We start from the raw sequence: 6,047 nt of genomic DNA, 5'->3' as shown, positions 1-6,047 counted from the left end.
GGTCGTGTAGGCCAACCCCATACCTGAGCCAGCAGCCTCCCCATCCCACCCGCCCCATGCAATCCGGCCTCTCAGCCCCACGTAAGACTACTGCCAGCCCCAACACAAGACACGCCGAGGTGTAGGCAAGAGGTGGTCCAGCTGGAACTGAAGAAGGTCCCGGTCTTCTCACAGCTCATGGGGCTAGCTGTAGCGCTAACTGGCACTGCCTTTCTTTCCGCAGCCAACCCAGAGATAGGGAGGGCATAGATACCACGGCACAGGGTGACACAACTGCCCACCGTAAGGACAGGCTCCCAAGGATGTCATATCATACTGTACCTCCAAACCCTAGACACAAGCCTGTTTCGCCCGTGGCATTGCCAAAGACATTTGCATGCAGGTGTGGATGGACCCAGGAGTCTGCACCATGATTTATGCGGTACATCTAGCTGCTCTTTTACAGAAAAGTAACTTAAATGCAACTAAACAGCAACAGCAGAGAAGGAATTGAGAACCATGAATTTCTTACTTCCAATCATATGGTCATAGCATTGAGGCAGGATGCCTTAGGCTGCTTCTGAGTCTCTATTCTGAGCAAGTGTCTGTGTACAAGAAGGTGGCATGAGTGGGTACCTTCGAAATGCCTTTGAAACCATCACCTCACTGAAACACATTAGGTAATAAGTCTTCAAAATATCACATGTAAAATTCGACAGAATTTGTGCCAGTAGGAAAGCTGCAGTATTTTAGTTTGTCTTATATAACGGTCTCAATTTCTAATCCTGCTTTAGGAAAGAATTTACCCTAAGAAAAAAATTCAAAACCATTGCAATATTTCCCTAATTTCATGCTTTGAGTGGCACTACCGGCAAAGCAATTTGATACGTTGCCTGACCCATCAGTCATGTCATACAAGTCAGCCAAATCCATTTGCTTCCTAGTCAATCTCTTGAAATAAGATCTCGAGTCTCACACACACACGGTTAAGGCACCAAATCCTTATTTTCCTTATGAGAATGTCTTTCAGTTTTTGGCATCTTTTTACAAGCCAGGCTAAAATGAACTAAACTGCAACTGCAACAGAAAAATATTCCTTTTCCGATCTGGTGTGATCAGGACCTATAAATTCCTGGAAATTCTTTCTTAAGGAATAATAAAATATTAAAATGTCATATAACCAATTTCTATTAACTTTAGGGAAAATGCATTGATTCTACATTTTTCCCAGCTTTCTTCAAAGTCTTGTGAACTGAAGACTTTAACATTGCCATTTAAATAAGATCATGCCATTAGTTTCAAGCAGAACTTCCCCTTAAAATTAATGGAAAGTAGTTTTTAAAAGAAAAAATAAAAAACACTGTTTGATCCAGAATTTAGGAAAAAGAGATTAAAAGGTCTTAATTCGTTCAAGCCAGAATTTTGTTAACACTTTTATCATCCAAAGAAAGTTGTTCCATGCAAAATAATATCTCACCAATAAAAGAGAACAAGTAAAGATTCTTAAAGAAACAGAACAAAGACAGATTGAAGAATTTCAGTTATTTCTGGAAAAGGTGGATTTCATATATTGCAAGGTTGCCTCTTGAAACTTTTCTCCCCTCAACAGTAAAGTCTACAATATACTACCTTTATGAAATAACTAAAGGACAAAAAGAAATGTGCTAAGCACTGGTGTTCTCAGTACAGTCAATATTTCTCATGATCAGGGTGCCATTATGGCTGATAAAGTAACTGTCCTCAAGAGAAAAGAAAAAAAGTCCAAGATACAGAAGTTTCAGTGCTGCCGGCAGAAATGTTGTCAAGGAAAAAGAAATGGATAAGCCTGTAGAGCTCATCCAAAAAAGGCAATATTCAGCCAACAGTCGAAAGTGAAATTTCAACTTCTGCAGAAATGGGAACTAAAAAATACCCAAGTAACAATGCAAATATCCAAGTAACTACAGGTGGGTCTCTTGGGATCAACGGCAGATCCAGAGGGTGTCTTTTTTGCCTCTTCCAGCACTGCCTCCTAACCCTCTCCCTCTTTCTCCCTCCTTTCTGCCTTTTGTATTCACTTTTTTCTTTCTTATACACTATTTTGCAGATGTCCTTTCACAGCACCTGATCAAGTGAGCTTCCATCAACAAAAAGATTGTGGTTTATATTAAAAATTGTGTTTTATATAACCTATTTTTGGATAGTCTACCAGGTGCAAGTCTACACTGCCTTATACTTGACTTCAGACTAGCAAGGCTAACTATGTCTCTCTGCAAATGGATCTCACACACCCTCCACATACATCATATTTGATAAAGAATCACATTTCTATGATGGAAAACTGAGTTCTTTATCCAATGGTTATTGTAACAGGGACTCATGCAGGAGCTCTGTTACTTAGAGTCAGGCAGGATTGACCCGACAATGAACTCTGTCAGGTGGCAGACATTACAAACCCGGGAAAGGTTCACGTGATTAGCCCATAAAAACTGGGGGGATAAAAGACGGCGGCTGGGTATTAATTTTGCCTTTGGGCACAAGAAGACAAACAAGGAATGACAGAGACTTTAGAGGGGAAAGAAGAAGCCAGACCTGCAATCCAGAAGAACGCCAGGAGTGCAGGACTCCAGGAAGGGCAGCAGGTCAGTCTTAGAGGGAGATTGCCTCTTGGAGAATCTCAGCTGCACTGGTGAGTGCAGGAAAATCCTGAGGCACCGGGAGGTAGATGCCGGGAACTGAGAGAGAGAGAAAGAGAGGGATAGTGCCCTCGGATAAGGTGCAGGGTGGGGGTAGGAGCTAACCCCAAGCCCTGACCCCACTGGGACATTTAAACCTAAAAATGGAGAGACTGGCTGGGAGAGAGCAGCTGGAGATCACTCCCAGCAAAAAACGCCAGCGGAGACAGAGATGTGCAGGAAGCCCATACCACTAATGAGGTAATTAGTGGCAGAAATTGTTTGCAAAGTAGCTGAAAAGTACTCATTTGTAACACAGGCTTCCCTCACCAACCAAGTAATTGGCGAGATTGCTGTAGCTGTATCACATTTATTTTGGAAATAAACTAGCACTATGAGCTTTAACACCGGGGTGGCATTTATCTATCCTAAACATCAAAGAACGCTGATCTCTTTTCTTTTCTTCACATCTAAGTCGTGGCAGGTGAGTACAGAGGGGAGATGAAGATAAAAGTCCAGAACCCTCTCACAAAGTGGTGCATTGGCTGGGAATAGTTTTCAGACACTTCCAGGCAGGATGGAGTCCATGGATACACAAGGTCCCACTGACTGGCAGCAGGCTCATAGTATTACCCTGTGACTCCTATAGGGACAACAAGCCCAGATGGCAGAAATGGTGCAAATGAGGACTCAAGAGGCAGATGCAAGGATCCGGCTTTTCTCCAGTCAACAAGATTTATGCGAGAAAATTGAGGCACAACAGATGTCACTGGGGAGAGAGGGAGACAAAACCTGGTTGCCTCATATGTCTCCAGATGATGACGTAGAAGCATACCTAGAAGCCTTTAGAAGAATGGCTACAGCTGCAAAATGGGACCCAGGAAGCTGGGCAGCTCAGATCAGACCTCTTCTTATTGGACCAGCACAAGCAGCTTACTGTGCCCTCAACAGGACAGAGGCTAGAGATTACCAGAAGGTAAAGGTGGCAATATTATATTGATTAGAGATTTCCTCTGAGACTTATTGCCAGAAATTTCAGGCTAAGAAGGGCCCTGAAGCGACTCGACCCCATCTACTGGCCCAGATGCTAATAGATCTGGCAGAAAGATGGTTGCAGCCTGAGACACGTACTCTCTCAGAAGTGATGGACATTATAGTGCTAGAGCAATTCCTTATTGATCTTAGCAATAGTTCCCAGTGACGGGTATGATACCATCAACCTAAGACTGTAGAAGAAGCTCTACAACTTGCTGAAGATTATGCTGCAGCAGAAGGAGAGGACGAAGCCCCTAGGAGAGACTGCTCGGGAGGTCCAACATCTGGGACCTGGCAAGGAACATCTAACCAGTCACACCATGGAGAGAATACTCAGAATTTGGAACAAGAACTTCGAACCTGGGATTCAAGAGAAGTAACATGCTACACATGTGGGGGAAAAGGGCACATCTCACAGTTCTGTCCATGAAAAGTCCAGACCGAAACTGCTGGTGATAATACTCACGATGAAAAAATGGATTGCAGTTTCGGCCGGCATAAGGGGCCAGACCTTCAAAACAAACTGGTGGTTGAAGTAAGAATAAGAGACACTATCATACCTGCAGCGATTGATACCGGTTGTTCCCAGTCAATGATTCAGGCTGATCTTTTTCCATCTCATCTGTGGAACCTGGAGAACCCACTGAGCATGATCTGTATTCATGGGGTCCCTCAAGGCTCTGTCCTAGGGCCTATACTATTTAATTTCTTCATTAATGATGTAGACATTGGTGTCAGAGGTGGACTAACCAAGTTCACCGATGACACCAAACTCTGGGGTAAAACTTCCCCACCTGAGGACAGGAGGGTGATGCAGGCAGATTTTGACAGGCTCAGGAAATGGGCGGACAAAAACTTGATGGTGCTTAACATCAAAAAATGCAAGGTTCTCCACCTTGCAAGGAAAAACCTGCAGCATGCTTATAGGCTTGGCAGTGCTGGTTAGTACTACAGACAAAAGGGACTTGTGGGTCATGACTGACCACAAGATGAACATGAGCCTGCAATGTGATGCTGTAGCTAGTAAAGCAAGCAAAATGCTGGCTTGCATCCACAGATGCTTCTCAAGCAAATCCCAGGACATCATTCTCCCATTGTACTAAGCCTTGGTGATGCCGCAGCTGGAGTACTGTGTCCAGTTTTGGGCTCCACAATTCAAAAACGATGTGGAGAAGCTTGAGAGAGTGCAGAGGAGAGCCACGCACATGATCAGAGGTCAGGAAAACAGACCTTACGATGACAGGCTGAGAGCTATGGGACTCTTCAGCCTGGAAAAAGCGCAGGCTCAGGGGTGATCTGGTGGCCACCTGTAAGTTTATCAGGAGTGCTCACCAGGATCTGGGGGAACATTTGTTCACCAGAGCATCCCAAGGGATGACAAGGTCGAACAGTCACAAATTCCTCTATGACCGTTTCAGGCTGGACATAAGAACTTCTTTACTGTCCAAGCCCCCAAGGTTTGAAATAGACTGCTGCTGGAGGTGGTTCAAGCACCTATTTTGAATGCCTTCAAGAGACATCTGGATGTTTATCTTGCTGGGATCCTATGACCCCTGCTGAATTCCTGCCCCGGGGGCAGGGGGCTGGACTTGATGATCCTCCCAGGTCCCTTCCAGCCCTAGTGTCTATGAAATGTATGAAAACCACACCTTGAAGGGAATGATTTGGGCCTGCATTCAAGGGGATCCCCACTAGTGGGATAACATTATACCCCTGCTACTCTTCTCCATAAGGGAGGCCCCACAAGCCTCAACAGGATATGCCCCATTTGAATTAGTTTATGGTCATGGTCCCCAGCGACTTCTTGATCTTATCTGTGAAGAATGGAAAAGAAAGGGTGATGAGGTTGTTTTACCACAAGTGGCGGTTGACTTCCAGGAACACTGGAGAAAGTTCAAGAGATAGCTCAGTGGAATCTAAGTTAATGCCAGGAGAGACAGAAGCAACATTATGACATCCAGTCCATGGAGAGAGAATTACAAGTGGGAGATTGGGTGTTAGTATTACTTCCTGGTAACTTCCATAAGATCTTATCCTGGTGGCAGGGACCCTTTGGGGTAACAAGAAGGACGGGACCAGTCAGCTATGAGGTTCTCTGGACCACGCCTACCCAAGGGAAACAGATTTACCACATCAACCTGTTACGGAGGTGGTGACAGCAAGACAGGTGGTTGATGAAGGAAGTGAATGAACTTGATGAAGAGGAGGTTACTCTACCTCAGGGTCTAACAAACTCTCCCGGAGAACCAGAAATTGATAACCAATTAAACATCCCGTAACAAGATGTGAAAGCCCGAGTACAAGAATTCCGTGATGTGTTCAGGGAGGTACCAGGTTTAGCTAAAGGCGTCCACCACCAAATCTTAACACTGCCGGGAC

Source organism: Gavialis gangeticus, unplaced genomic scaffold, assembly GCF_001723915.1.
Source record: "Gavialis gangeticus isolate Ggan-Ray unplaced genomic scaffold, GavGan_comp1, whole genome shotgun sequence".
NCBI classification, from domain to species: Eukaryota; Metazoa; Chordata; order Crocodylia; family Gavialidae; genus Gavialis; species Gavialis gangeticus.
Note: the sequence above shows the minus strand (reverse complement) of the source record.